We start from the raw sequence: 15,897 nt of genomic DNA, 5'->3' as shown, positions 1-15,897 counted from the left end.
GGATGTTAAGCCCTATAGAACTAGCCCAAAGCTAATTAAAAGAGAGAGGTGATTTGGAAAACTTTAAAACCAAAGATAAAACTCCAACCAAAATCACTGCAAATAAGGTGCGAAAGAAAAATAAATGCGGAAGCAATAATAAGAAAAGAACACATCGGATTTATAGTGGTTCAGTCAAACCTTGACCTACGTCTACACCATGGAGGCACCCTCCAAGTATTGTACTACAAAAGTGTCTCTCCTTTAGCCCCGACAGCTAGGCGAAGAAGCCCTTACAAAATCACTTCCACCTTCCCCGGTGCGGCGGAGTCGCCGGGTCCTTTGACACCAAAGAGATCTTCTTCTTTGGTGAACTTACCTCAAGAAAAGCCTTGAATTCGATGGTACTAAGGTGCGAGTTCGCCGGAGCAACCGTGTGGATTTCCCACCACACTCCCTTGAGTTCCTCCCCCTCAGAGGATCTTCTCCCTCTCAAACTCCACCCTTTCCTCTCTCCCTTTCAAGTTCTATCTTCAAGTTTCCCCCACAAGAACGAAGCTACAATGGCTGCCAAAGACACTTACAAAGTGCCTTGCCATAGCTTAAAAAGAAGAGCTAAAAACGAGCTCATTAATGTAAGTTGCCATCATTATCGTCCAGGACGATAGGCATATCGTCCTGGCCGATTAGTTCAAATATGAGGAAAATCGTCCTGAATATCACCCTGAAATGAAGCTGGACGATGTCTAATCATCCCGGACGATCTTGCAATCGGCCTGGACGAAATATCCATTAATTTCTTTCCAAAACTGCCTGAGAAATTTTAGAAAAATTGATCTGGATCGGCCAGGATAATATTTTTTAGTCCAGGCCGATATACCAGGATGATATCCAAAAATAAGATTCTCCTAAGTAGATATGGCGGCAGATTCTTGCTGAATTGAGCTGATCGTCCTAGCCGATACAAAACTGTCCAGGACAATGTGTTTTGCTTAAAGACGACTGCTTTAATGAGTATGCCCTAATTAGGGTTTCTACTTTTGTCAGATCGTCCAGGACGATATAATATCATCCCGGACGATGTTACCAAAAATAGAAATATTTTATGGCGCAACAAAAAATGTTCCAAGTTACAAATCATCAGATGCCACATCAAATACAACAGACTCAAGAAAGGAAAAAGATTACAAACTGACACAGACCTAGTCTACCCAATCTTGAGCTGGTTTCATATTGCAGTCTGATCGTGTGGACCTAATACGTTAGCACATAAGGCAATCGTAGAGAAATAAGGAATGTTTGCTATCATCAAAATCATAAACCATAGATCCACAATAGTGATCAAATCAATCATCCTTAATTACTCCCATAATTATCAGATCAATTTAGGTATAATTATATAATATCGTCCGGGCCGATCAAATAATCGTTTTGGCCGATGTCTAAAAATACATAATACCTAAATTTATCATGGCAGCAATTTCTTTCTGTATTGAGCATATCATCCTGGCCGATACAGGTATCATCCAGGCCGATCAGTTAATTATGGCTGCCTTAACTAAAAAATCCTGATTAGATCTTCTGTTTTGAACTCGATCGTCCGGGCCAATGTGAGTAAAAACACAAGTTCTAAATCTCTCAAGTGTGTGTGCGTGTAGGGTTACTTAACATCAGTTACTTCAAGCAATTACAATTGACTCAAAAAAAAAATTACAGACTGACTCAATCCTAATCTACCCAGTCTTGAGCTGATTCCGATTTCCATCCGATCTTTGAATCCTGAAAATGTTAGTAGTAACAGGTAGTTGAAGAAAAACAAGAGTGTTTACCAATCATCAAAACATAGTCCATAAAACTAAATTTGCAACAATCTCCCCCTTTTTATGATGGCAAAATAGTACGACAATTTTGTTAAAAACATCAGTAAAATATGGAATTGAATGTGTAAGCAAACATCCTAAAATACTCCCCCTTTTGACATCTCAAAAAGGAGGAGGAAACGAAGAAAGCAAATCAAAAGATTGCACATTGGAAATTTTTTTTTTTTCATTATTGTACATCTTTCGTTGGCATCATTGGCCATTTTTTTTTTGCAAGCTCCTTTCTCTTTTATAACTTTTAAAAAGGATTCTTAGTTGTGAGTATATCTTCTAGATATTAGATAATAGGGGCTCTCTCTCTAATATAGAGAAGAACTATCCACAAAATAGAATCAATAACTAATGACAAGAGTAATGAGGAATCTTGATGTGATAAAAATAATTTTATCATTATAAATACAAGATAGATTTGCTTAAGCTAGTTTTAGAAAAGATCTTAATTTCATACATAATTTATTAATTTGAAATAGATTTTTGATTAGAAAAGAAAACTATGCCACCAAAATAGGTTAGAGAAAGCGACATGATCAAAGAGATATTTTTACCATCTAATAGATAAAGAGATGTAAAATATTGACTACAAATTTTCAAAGGCAAGGAAAAGGCATACGATATCATTTCAGCTATGATTTTGAAAAAAAAAAAGAAAGTAAAACAAATCAAACAAAAACTAAAAGTAAAACAAAAAGAATAAAAGAAAGCAAAGAGCAAAAAGAAAAGCAAATAAAAGATCAAGTTCATGCATTTATATAAATCACACCCAATCTGGTCCTTAAAGAGCTGAAAGTGTCGAAGGCTAGTGGTTTAGTAAAGATGTCAGCAAGTTGATTTTCATTTGTCACATGGTGTAACTCAATGTATTCTTTAGTCACATGGTCTCTAATGAAGTGATGCATAATGTCAATGTGCTTAGTTCTTGAATGTTGGATAGGATTCTTAGAGATGCATATGGCACTAGTATTGTCACAAAAAATTGAGATGGTGCCTACAGGTAATCCTAAATCCAATACCTATTATTTCAACCAAATGACTTGGGCCACAAAACTTCCAAGAGAAATGTACTCAGCTTCAGCAGTGGAGAGTGCAACAGAATTTTGCTTCCTACTAGACCATGAGACCAAAGATTGTCCTATGAATTGATAAGTTCCTGAAGTGTTTTTTCTATCCACCTTGCATCCTACAAAATCAGAGTCAGAAAAACCAATAATCTGAAAAAAAGTGTTGTGTCTAGGATACCAAATCCCTAAACATTAGGTCCCCAAAAGGTATCTAAAGATTCTCTTAACTGCAGTCAGGTGGGATTCCTTAGGGTCAACTTGAAATCTAGAACAAAGGCAAACACTAAACATTATATCAGGTCGGCTCGCAGTCAGGTAAAGTAAAGATCCAATCATGCCTCTGTACTTCTTTTGATAAATAGACTTACCACTTGGGTCCTTATCCAATGGAGCACTAGAAGTCATGGGAGTATTACTTTGCTTAGATTTATCCATCTCATACTTATTCAAAATGTCATTTATGTATTTTGTTTGATTAAGAAAGGTTCCATTATCCAATTATTTTATACTAAACCCTAAAAAGTAGGACAACTCTCCCACCAAACTCATCTCAAATTCTCTACTCATTGTTTTAGAGAACTCACCACAAAGTTTCTTATTAGAAGATCCAAAAAGTATGTCATCTATATAAATCTGAACAATGAGAAAATCATCTCCAACTTTCCTATGAAAAAGGGTGGTGTCTACGCTCCCCTTAACAAACTCCCTTTCTAGTAAGAATGTTCTATGCCTCTCATACCAAGCTCTTGGTGCCTGCTTTAGACCATACAAAGCTTTTTTTCAATTTAAAAACATGATTTGGAAATTGGGAAATCTCAAAACTTGGGGGTTGTTCTACAAGCACATCCTCTTTTATTTCCCCATTTAAAAAGGCATTCTTAACATCCATTTGAAGAAGCTTAAATCCTTTATAACAGGCAAAGGCTAAATAAGAGGGGGGGGGGGGGGAATTGGTATTTAAAAATTTCTTTAAGCAAAAAAGAATGATTATCACAAACCAAATCACTACAAAAACAAGTGCGGAAGAAAATAAATATGGAAGCAGTAAAAATAAGAACACAAGGGTTTATAGTGGTTCGATCAACTCGACCTACGTCCACTCCCCGGAGGCGCCCTCCGAGTATTGCACTACCAACATGACTCTCCTTTAGCCCCCAAAGCTAGGCGGAGAAGCCCTCACAGAAACTCCTCCTTTTTTCCACACCCAGCATCGTAGAGAACCCAACTCCTTTTACTTCCTCCTAAAGCAGGAAGAGAACAACGATCACTTGCTGAAACTTACCTCTCCCAACCCTTCCAAGGATAAGAGACTCTAGTGAAACAATTCTTGGAGCAACCCTTGTGAATCCCCTCACAAGCTCCCCCTCACAAGATCCTCTCTCTCTCTCTCCCTCTCCCTCTCTCTCCTTTAGGTTTTCTCAAGTCAATACAGCAGCCAAGAATGTTAAAAAATGGTTAATAAGAGCTCTTAAATAGAATAGCTTCAAAGGGGCTCATTAATTGCATGTTGCCGACTTTATCATCCAGGACGATATGGAAATCGTCCTGGCCGATCAGTACAAATCTCATAAGATCAGCCAGAGCATCGCCCTGAATGCAAACTGGATGATTGAAAATTTGCTTGATCATCCCAGACGATCTGACGATCGTCCGGCCGATCAGTTCAAATCAGAGGAAAATCGTCCAGAGCATCGCCATGAATTTGATCTGTCCAATCCAAATCAGCCAGAAGTAACCAAGGGTTTTTGAATGGATCGTCTAGGACGATGTGGTTGTATCAATCAACCTTAATTACTCCCATGATTATCGGATCAATTTAGGTATAATTATACAATATCGTCCAGGCCGATCAAATAATCATTCTGGCCGATGTCTAAAAATACATAATACCTAAATTGATCATGGCGGCAATTTCTTTCTGTATTGAGCATATCGTCCTAGTCGATATAGGTATTGTCCAGGCCGATCAGTTAATTACGGCTTCCTTAACTAAGAAATCCTGATTAGATCTTCTATTTTGAACTCAATCGTCCAGTACGATATAAATATCATTCGGGCCGATGTGAGTAAAAACACAAGTTCTAAATCTCTCAAGTGTGTGTGTAGGGTTACTTAACATCAGTCACTTAAAGCAATTACAATTGACTCAAACAATAAAAAAATAAAATTACAGATTGACTCAATCCTAATCTACCCAGTCTTGAGCTGATTCTGATTTTCGTTCGATCTTTGAATCCAGAAAGTGTCAGTAGTAACAGGCAGTTGAAGAAAAGCAAGAGTGTTTGCCAATCATCAAAACATAGTCCTTGAAACTGAATTTGCAACATATTGAAACAGCTTTATCATTTGAAAATAAATATATTCCTATTGAGGGGAAAGGGAAAGGAATTGTTGTTGAAGGTATCTTTAAAGCCAAAATGTTTTGGATATTGTTAAAACAATTTTGGATGGATGTAAAGGGAAGAATGATTCTGAAGATTCTTCTTTATAAGTGATGAAGATTTTTATTAATAGATTTGTTAATAAAAAATTAAATTAGATTTATTAGAGGTTATATAGCTAATATAAAGGAGGTGGTAGGGGATGGGAAAAAATCTAGGGGTTATGGCCTTAATGTTCTGGATATGGTGTCTCAAACCCATAATTTAGATAAAAAATGTTGTTGAAGTTAGTAATTCTATTGGTATGAATGAGGATCTTTTTACTATTTGATAATGTTTGGGAGATGCTAATATTGAAGACCAGGGTCTTATTAACCCATATATTCAGCTAGGAATTTGCATGTGGAGAATGAGATGCCTAAAGTGTGTAGTAAAAAACAAATTATTAGAGTTCTTAACTCAGATTTTGGTTTGTGTATGATGGATGATTGAAAAGCAGTGATATTACATGTCCAAAATGAATTGGATAACACAAAGAAGTTGCAATATTTAATTATTTTAAAGTATTTAGATATAATGTTCCATTCCACTTGTTTAGTTTGGAATTGAGAGGCAATGGAGTCATTTTAGAAATTTTCATTATACTTTGCTTATTTCAAGATGGATTCTAAGCTCGTTCCATGAATGAGAATCCATGGAGCCAATTTTGACTGAGGGACCATGGTATGTAAATGGCTAAATCATTGGCATTGACAAATGGTTTCAAAACTTTTTTTCATAGTCGTTGAATGGATTATCTACAAATGTATAGATAAGAATACCTATCCTTCCATTACAATGCTGGGATGAGATTAATGTTTATAGAATTTCTTCAAAGGTTGGCGTGCCTTATATGATTGATGGAAACATGTTTCAATGGGGGAGGAGAGAAGTTGCTCGTGTTTCCTTTCAGATTCTGCTTGATAGATAGCTACCTATGGGGGTCTGGGTTTAAGGTTGCTCTAGATTGTTTTATCAAAGGATCCAATGTGAAATATTTCTAAGTTGTGTTTCCACTATGGTAGAATTAGGCTTTTGAAAAGTAATTGCTTGGATTTAAATATGGTAGTGTTGTGTCTAATGGTGCTCAGGAGGAAGGCTGTTATTCTAGTACTATGAATGGTGGTCCTTTGGGAGGTCTAAGTAAACATGAGAATGAGTGAGTAGGGTTATGGGCAATTGATTCAAGTGGACTATGGGAAGGAGAAGTTGAAATTTTTTGGCTAGGAGGGGAGCTATTGGGTTTAATAAGGTTGGTGGTGCAAAGTAGGTCTATAAGGCAATAGAGGGGATTGGTCATGGGGGTAATGCTGGGGTTAGTGGTTCCAATGGGGGTGTTGATCTGGATGCCACTATTGGGGGTGCAGGTGGTGTTGTGGTTCCTAGAGTTTTGGAGGATGCTTTGGTTGGTGATTATATATTTTTTTCTAAAGTGAAGGTACCTGCTTTGGTTGGTGCTAATCTAATCATATCTAGTATAAATCAAAATTCATTTATATCTAGTATTACCTTTGTGGCTAAAATATTTTATGTTTTGAAAGGAATTGGTGAGGAGGAGGCTGGTGTTGGAGATGGTTTTGATGATCAAGGAGGAGGGGTGGATGGGTCTCTTGAGTTGAATATTTTGGATAAAAACCAAAAGGGTTGTTGTAATAGTGTTCTTTTAGAGGGTGGCTCATCATCTGTTAAGTATAAACTCTCTAACGAACTTAAGGGACTTGGTTCTATTAAGATATTTCTAAGACATAGGAAGTTGGTGTAGGGGATGTGGTAAACAAAGGAAGTATGGGGGATGATTCCCATTTGATTGACTAATGTCTTCAATTAACTTTTGTAATAGTAGAGGAGCTAGGAAAAACATGCTTCTTTATATTTAAGGGAATTTATGAAAGTGTATGACTTTTTTTCTTTTTTGTAGGGTTGTTGGAAACTAAATTAACTTCTATTAATAAGAGGGAAGTTAATTTGTTGATTGGTGTAGAGTGAGAGTTTTTTCTTTTTCTATTTGATGGGCTTTCTTGTGGTATTCTTGTGCTTTAGAAGACCTGTGTTGCTTCATTTTCTATTTTAGATGCTTTGTATTAAGTTGTAAATTGGGAGTTAATTGTCCTTAACAAAGGAGTGTGGAGCATTTCATTGGTCTGTGGGAATAAAGATGTGTATAAAAGGAAGGAGCTTTGGAATAAAATTGAAGGGTACTCATCTAAAAATATTCCATCTATAGTAGACATTGACTTCAATTATTTACTATCTAGGGAGGATAAAAGGGGAGGGAAGAACTTTTAATTTTCCCAAGGACCCAAGGAGATGAATGAATTTTTGGACAATAATGATTATCATGAAATTGGGTTTATTTGACCTAAATATACTTAGTGTTATAACAAAGATGGAGGGGCCTTGCATACTTGAAAAGTTAGATTGGTGTTTTGTGAATTTTGTAGCTTTAAATTCTCATTTGTTAGTGGTGAGTCATATTGCAAGGGTTTCTTAAGATCACTGCCCTGTTATTTTTAATTTGTCGAATCATAAGCCTTATTATAAAAGGATTATTAGATTTAAAGATGTTTAGGCTTTGTTCCATGATTTGTTGGCCATTGCACTTAAAGCTTGGTTGAAGAGGGATGTGGGCAGGTTTTCTATTCTTAACACCTAGTTTAAAAGGGATTTGAGGTCATTATATTTTTTGGAGTAAATTAAAGCTCAAAGACTTTATTCTATCAAAGGAAAGTCTTAAAATAGAAATTTTGGAGCTACAAATGGAGAATGTGTATAAAGGGGGCTTTTGGTGGAGAAGGTCTTGCTTCTTAGGCCCATGGTGAATGATCTGGATATCATGTTGGATAGATTAATTACCTGGTGGAATTATTGAGCTAAGGTGCCCTGGATGGCGGAAGGTGATTCTAATTCCAAGTTCTTTCATTCCTTTGCAATTGCTAGGAGGAATTCAAGCCGAATTTTTCAAATCAAAAATGGAAATGGGGTAATTATAAAAGATCAATCTGATATTCAAGAAGTTTTTTTAAAATTCTTCAAAGATAAATAGAGGAGGGATTATGTTCTTGAAGGGAGGCTGATTCCCTTGTGTTCGTTAAATGATGATGATGGATCAATGCTTGAATCGGAACTATCTATGAAAGAGTTATGTGATGTGGTTAATCAAGTTTGTGGTGGTAAATCTCTATGCAATGATGGAAATTCTTATTCTTTTATCAAGGCTTATTGGGACATAATAACGAAAGATGTTTGGAATACATTTATTGAATTGTTTTCATCTGGGAAGATAGATTCTAAATGGAAGGAGACTCTTATTTTCCTTTATTCTAAAATGAAGAATCCATTGGTTCCATCTAATTTTTGTATGATCAGCCTCTATAAGACTATTTATAAGATTACAGCCAACATTCTTCTAAATAGGTTTAAATTCATTATGCCTAAGCAGATTTCTGAAGAATAAGCATCTTTTGTAAGCGGCAGCTCTCTGTCGGAGAATGTTTTAATAGCTTAGGAAGCTTTTTATAAATTTAGATTTTCTAAATCTCTAAAAGGTTTTGTTTCTTTCAAGATTGATATAGACTGGGCTTATGATAGCATGGAGTGGGATACTTTGAAGCTAGTGTTGGTGCATTTTGGCTTTTCTCAAAATTTTTCTATGCTTGTTATGGATGCATTAAAGATCTAAGATTTTCTAACTTGGTTAATGGATGCTCATCGGATTGGATCAAGACTAGAAGGGGATTTTGATAATATTCTCCTTTGTCTCCATTATTATTAATTTTATTTTCCCAATTATTATCTAATGCTCTGATTCAAAGTAATAGTTTTATTAGGATTCAAATTTAACCAAATGCTCCTAGGATTTCTCATCTATTGTATGCACATTTTGGTGTTTTCTACAGCCTCTATGAAGATGGTGAATGAAATTGAGATTATTCTGAAAGAATTTTATAATTGGTCTGGATAAAAGATGAATTTGCAAAAATCAATAATTATATTTGGGAGATTAGTGAAAAGGAGGAGAAGGAGAGGTATTTCTAAAATTATGGGAATTAAAATTGTTAATGAAATGAGTTACTTGGGTGTGAAAATTTCCTTAAGAGGACTTGTGAATGCTAATTTTCAGAATATCCTGGACAAAACTTTGAAATAAAATTAATTTTTGGGGAAATAAATTTATTTCCTTAGCTGGTAGGTTTATCTCACTTAGATTTATTATTCTTTTGCTTCCCATTTTTGCTTCTACTCATTCTCTTGAGCTAAAGGGAGTTTTTAAAGCTTTTGATAGGATGTGTAGAAATTTAATATGGCATAAACAAGATGGAAAGAATGGGCTTCATTTTGTTGGTTAGGAGGTGATGTGTAAACCGATGAACGATGGGGGTCATGGGATGCATTCAATTGCTAGCATGGTGAGCCATTTAAGGGACAAGTTTGCATGGAATTTCCTTAATAATTCAAATTCTCTTCTCTATAGAATTTTGGATGCCAAGTATGGAGGTGGTATTTGTAAGCTTAACGTGAGGAAATGATCTTCTTATTCTTGCAAAATTCTTATTGATAGGTATAAGGCCCTTGCTCCCATTATAAGATGGAAGGAAGGGGTGGTGATTCTATTAAAGTTTTAAAAGATATTTGGGTGTTGGATATGAGCTTTGAGAAATGGCCAACATTTATTGCTGATTAAGTTAGCAACCATAAGATGGTAGATAATTTTATTATTAATGGAAGCTAGAATATTGAGGAACTTAGTAAATTCTTTGGTGAACAATTTGATTTGCTTATTTTTAAATTTAAATTATTCAGGAACTGCTGAATGATCAGATGGAACTTGTTCGTAGATGGTCTGGAAAAATAATTTCTTCTTTAGCTATTGAAGCTTTAATTAAGGAGGATGTAGGAAATGCATATTGGAAGTGGATTATAAGGATCAAGCATAATTCTCGAGTGGAATTTTTTTGGTGGAATTTGTTTAACAATGCAATTACTACTTTCCATTTTTTAATTATAGATGATTAAGAGGTAGCAATGTGTGTCCGAGAGGTTCCAATATTATGTTAGGTTTTTCTCATGTGGTAGTGGGTTATAGGAAGCTTGTTTATGTGATACAATGTCTGAACAGTTAGGGTTTCTTATTCTAGTCTTTGAGCTCTTTGATGATTGTTTATGTGGTTGGAAAAGATTTCTTCCAAAGAAGGGTTTCGTGCTAATCTTTATTGTCCAGCTGTGTACATCTTGGAGAGCTAGAAATAAATTTGTTTAGGGGGAATCCTATGATAGTTTTCTTGTGATTGTAGCTAATTTGGTGAGCTATGCTTCCTTGTATTATTCTATTATGAATGATATTTCCTTTGCAGACCACTGGGTTATTAGTCGACCTTCCAAACTATTATTTCATCATTGGCACAATCCTCCTCCTGATTGGATCGAAGAGAATATGGATGCATTAGTGTTACCTTCGTATAAAGCTATGATTGGTGGAGTCTTTTGGGATTGCAAAGGCAGATTATTGTTAGCATTTGGGTTAAGTTCTTTACATTAGGGTATATCTTAGTTAGAGAAGTTACCTGTCCATTCATTGGGACGGTTTGTTCAAGTGTGGATGTTGCATTACAAAGGAGTTATCATTGAAGGGAATAATTATAATATTATTAGATTTCTTCAAGTGGATATGAGGAAAATGGGTGCTACTAATGGTTGAGGTTGGATTGGAGAACTCACTTTTTTGAAAGAGTTTAATCAAGTGATTTATAATTTTTCTAATAGGGATTAAAATAAGTTAGCAGATTTATGTGCTAACTATGCTATTATTAGTAATTTTCTTTGGGAAGAGTTAAGTAAGAATAATATTCCTCCTTCATTTCTTGAATTGTTAAAGGAGGAATGTGATAGTATTGGTTAGTATTTTGTATTAAACTTTTCTGTTAATTTCAACTACATTTCTCAAAAAAATAATTGATTATTTAAACTAAAACCTGAGGGTTAAGAAGGTCTATGATTTACTTCAAGTTTTTGAGGATTACTCCAACTTTCTCCTCACTTTGATTGTCCTACATTCCACTAATTGTTATCATTAATAATATAATTAGACAAACTAAAATTAAGGTGGTTCCTCCAGCCTGGATTATAAGTATTATAAAAGAGATTATTTTATCTTCCAATGACATTAACATTCTCAATCCCTTGAACACTATCTTCACAAACAAAATTCAAATCATGCTCTTCTAGTTTTATAGGTGATCTTGATATTGAACTAACTCTAAAACTATCCAACTTTATAGATATTGCGGCTACTTAAGCAATCAAAATAGATAAGGCATCTTACTCATAAACTCTAGCTACTCTCTTAGGATTCACCATATCAAAAGGCCACTAAAAATAATTGGTAGTTATTTCTTCAATTAATTTGTAGACTCATCAAATGGCTTAGACAATAACGATCCTCCAAATGTAGCATCAATTTTTAACCTAAGGGATCCTTTTAGCCCATTATAAGAAGTACAAATAACCAACCAATCTGGTAAAATATGGTGAGGTTATTTCTTAAGCATCTCCTTAAATCTCTCTCAACTTTCATAAATTTACTCTCTTTCAAACTAGGAAATGAATTTCTACATTTAAAAGTTATATTGTTCAATTTCTAGGTTTTTCTGTTGGTAGGAGACCTTATTACGAGGCTCTCCTAGCAGCCCTTCAGAAAACTTAGAAGCTCCAAGGTACAATCCAGCTTTTTAATAGGAGTGATGGATTTTTTTTATTAAGTTTTCCTCATCTGTGGACTTTGAAATGGCATGGAATGATGGAGTGTGGTTTCTCTTAGGCCTCCCTTTCATTCTACAGAAATGGTATCCAAGATTCAAGCCTCAAAGAGAAAGCTTCTCCTTAAGTCCCATTTGGGTCAAGCTTATTGACCTTCCTCTTTATGTTTGGAACTCAGAGGGAATTTCTTGCAATGCTAGTGAAATTGGCATTCCTCTGGCGGTAGATGCCCTAACTGTCCAAAAAACCAGGCTGACCTATGTCCATGTATGTATCCAAGTCAATAACAATATCAAATATCCATACTTTATCCCCATATCCATAGAAATTATGCAATTGCAAATTCAATAGGAATGGTGGCCTTCTTCATATGATATCTGTGGTTCCCTATTTCACTCTTCTGCAACATGTCCCACTAACCCGGCTAATCAAAATTGTGATAACCTTAAGAAGGCTACCAACTTTAGAGGAAGGAGTTCCTCCCGAGCCCCCAATACCAATAGGAACAGAGAGAGGAGTAATAATCATGTTCTCTATGCTAGGGTGCCAAACTAGCTAGCTAATCCAAAGACTCTTGTTAGCCCAGCACATCAACCTCCCAAACCTTCCTCTTTCCACATGAAGCTCTAGAAGTTGAGCAACATAGCTTTTAAATGTATAATCTAATAATATGGCATTATGAACTTCAATGTTCTATCACTCAAATTCTCTAGATAGGGTCCTAATGTTCCTAATTTATGGCACTATGGCATTATGATTCACTGTAATACAGACATTGGCTCCACTAGGGCACTAAATTAATTATCATTTTCTTGATTTTTTGACACTGTTATTTCCTGATCTGGAACTGGGGTTTTATGTATGATGTGGTCTAGTAGGTCGAGCACTTAATGAACACTAGGGAAAACATGAAATTCTTACCAGGTTTCATTCTTTCTATAACATCAGATAAAACATTATCTCTTACTTATAAAAACTTCATCCTCAATATTTTTATATAAGCTAGAATCTAAACTTAGATGCAACTAACTCATTTCAAATCCTTTCTCCTAGGTTGCTTACTAATCTAAGTTTTTCTTCCAATTGATATTAACCATTGGTATTTATTTATTTCTTAATTATTTCACAGCTTAGGTCAAAATGCATTCAAGTTCCTCCCTATATATCAAATTAAATTTTATGTCAACTTCATCTAAAAGAATTATTTACTCAAGGTTAGAAATTCATTTCCTTAATTCTAACACATGAAATACATTGTGTACATATTACATAAGATAAAATAAAAATAACACAAAGTAGACTTACCTGCTTTTCCAATCACTTCAAAAGGATCAATATATCTTAGACCTAATTTACTATCCTTGTCGCATTTTCTTACACCTTATATAGGGCAAATCTTCAAAAAAAAAAAAAGTTCAATTATATAAAATTTAGCAACTTGACGCTTTGAGTCATAGTACTTCATTTTCTTGTCCTGAGCTTCTAGTAGCATTTTTTATCAATACATTATTTTTAGTAGCATTGCCCACCAACTTAAAATCCATTAGCCTACTCTCACCAAACTTTGTTCAAGATAATCATGTTTTGTGATAGGTTTTTAATGATGCTTATTATACTATGATATAATTCCTCTTCTACATAAGTGTATGTGTCATGTTAGTAATAAAGTAATTAGTATAGTATCATTCCCACAAGGATTTAAATTACCATAAGGTCACTCTAATTCTTTTATATGAACTACTTTATTTATCTTATCAATCGAATAAAAAGAGTGTGATATTAAAAACAAACAATGCAATTTTAAAAGAAAATATTATATCTAAAATACTCTAAACTGGTGATATTTAAAAACATGCATTTATAATAGTTATATTTCCTTAATGTTGTTTTAAATTATATCATAATTATTCCCCATCTCTGTGGAGTTCGTTGTAATGTTAAACTCAAATTTCTCTTATCTACAGTGTAAATATCTCCATAAGATCCCAAACTTCAACCACTAAATATTAATGCATGACAAAGTTAAGTATTTAATCACATAATTATTCGTATAATCCTCCATTGAAGTTATAGATCACACTATATTTTATGTTCATGCAAGGGCACTACATAATCTAAATTAAACATGAAGAATTTAAAAATAGTATTAACTAATTAATGATATTGTAAATTTAATCTAAAGAAATCATGGATTTCAAAGCATAATAAGCATAGAGATATAATTCAGCCAATCATAGAAATTAAAATAAATGAAACATGATTCATTTTAAATAAATTAATGATATTATAGGTAGATTAAGGAAAGAATGTACCAAAAAGTTCTTTTGCAAAGAGGTTACATACTCTCCTTCCCTTGGAATTGACTTCCTGGGTGGCTATCACAAATAACTAATCTGGCATTGTGACACCTACTAGACAAAGTTTTATTACTACATAATTGATATGTTGGTGCATTAGTAATTACATCGGTTCACTGTTCAACAATCTTTAATTGTCTTCTTCCACAGTGATGTGGCAATTTGGCAATGTGACACTTAGTTTCCCTTTATATCACTTGGTATGTAGCACCTTAGTGACTTACTCTTTGATGAAATTTAATCCTCTACCATTGTGGAATCAATCTAGTAGCACTCTAGTGCCAGGGTAAGTTTAGCACTATTGTGCTCCCTCAATCTTAAGATATTTAGTTTTTTTCCTACAAAAAATAAGATAAAATTAAATGGCATTTTTATAGAAATATATATTTTTTGGATTATGCAATTTTTTATCTTATCATTATAAACTTTCTTCCAAATAATGTTTCATATGCTGCCTTACCGATGCTTTCTTGAAAAATAATATTTTAAGAAAATTCAATTAATAAAATATGATCTTGCTAGCTTCCTTGAAAGTCTAGTACATATAATCTTAGAAGATCTTAAAGTATTTGAAAAGTCCTTTTGGACAATCGGTCTATTTGAGAATGGAAAACAATTCTGGAATTTAACTTCAACCTCAATCCTTCATGAATATTTCTCCACATTTGGATGTAAATTGACCATCCTGATATGAAATGATTACCTATGGTATTTCATGTAATATGTTAATCTCCTTTACATATAGTTATGATAGCTTCTTTATCTAATTTATACATCTCATGGGGAGAAAATGAGCTACTTTGGTCAATATATCTACGATAACCCACACTACATCATATACTTATCTAGAACTTGGAAAACCCATAGATAAAACCATAGTAATATCCTCCCATTTCATTTTAGAAATATGTTAGGGTTGTAACAAACCATTAGTTCTCTAGTATTCAACTTTTACCATTTGATAGGTCTTACACTTCGATCTAGGCCATTAGGATATTGCCCTCAAATCATTACACATCTTGTTGCTACCTTGATGCATTATATATCCAAAAAAATAGGCTTCATATAGATTCTGTTCTTAAATCATCACTAGCTAGAACCAACAATTGATTGCCACAATCACTACGCCTTGATCATTCACTTGCAAGTTAGTTTTTCTTTTAAATTGAATCAGTTAAACCATTTTCACATATTCATCATCTACTTTTTTGTCTTCCTTGATTCTCTCTTATAAAGAGGATCATATAATCATCATAGAAATAATTCTTGCATCAACCACAAAAGGACATATTATGACACCAAAGGATCTAATGGAAGGATTGAACCATCTAAATAATATAATTATAACTTGTCCATCAACATGAACCACCATAGCAACTAAAATTTTAAATAGTCAAAGTAGTGCAATCCCATTTTATTTCATATATATATATATATATATATATATATA

Source organism: Dendrobium catenatum, unplaced genomic scaffold (assembly GCF_001605985.2).
Source record: "Dendrobium catenatum unplaced genomic scaffold, ASM160598v2 fragScaff_scaffold_231, whole genome shotgun sequence".
Classification (NCBI taxonomy): domain Eukaryota; kingdom Viridiplantae; phylum Streptophyta; class Magnoliopsida; order Asparagales; family Orchidaceae; genus Dendrobium; species Dendrobium catenatum.
This window is presented reverse-complemented; position numbering follows the sequence as displayed.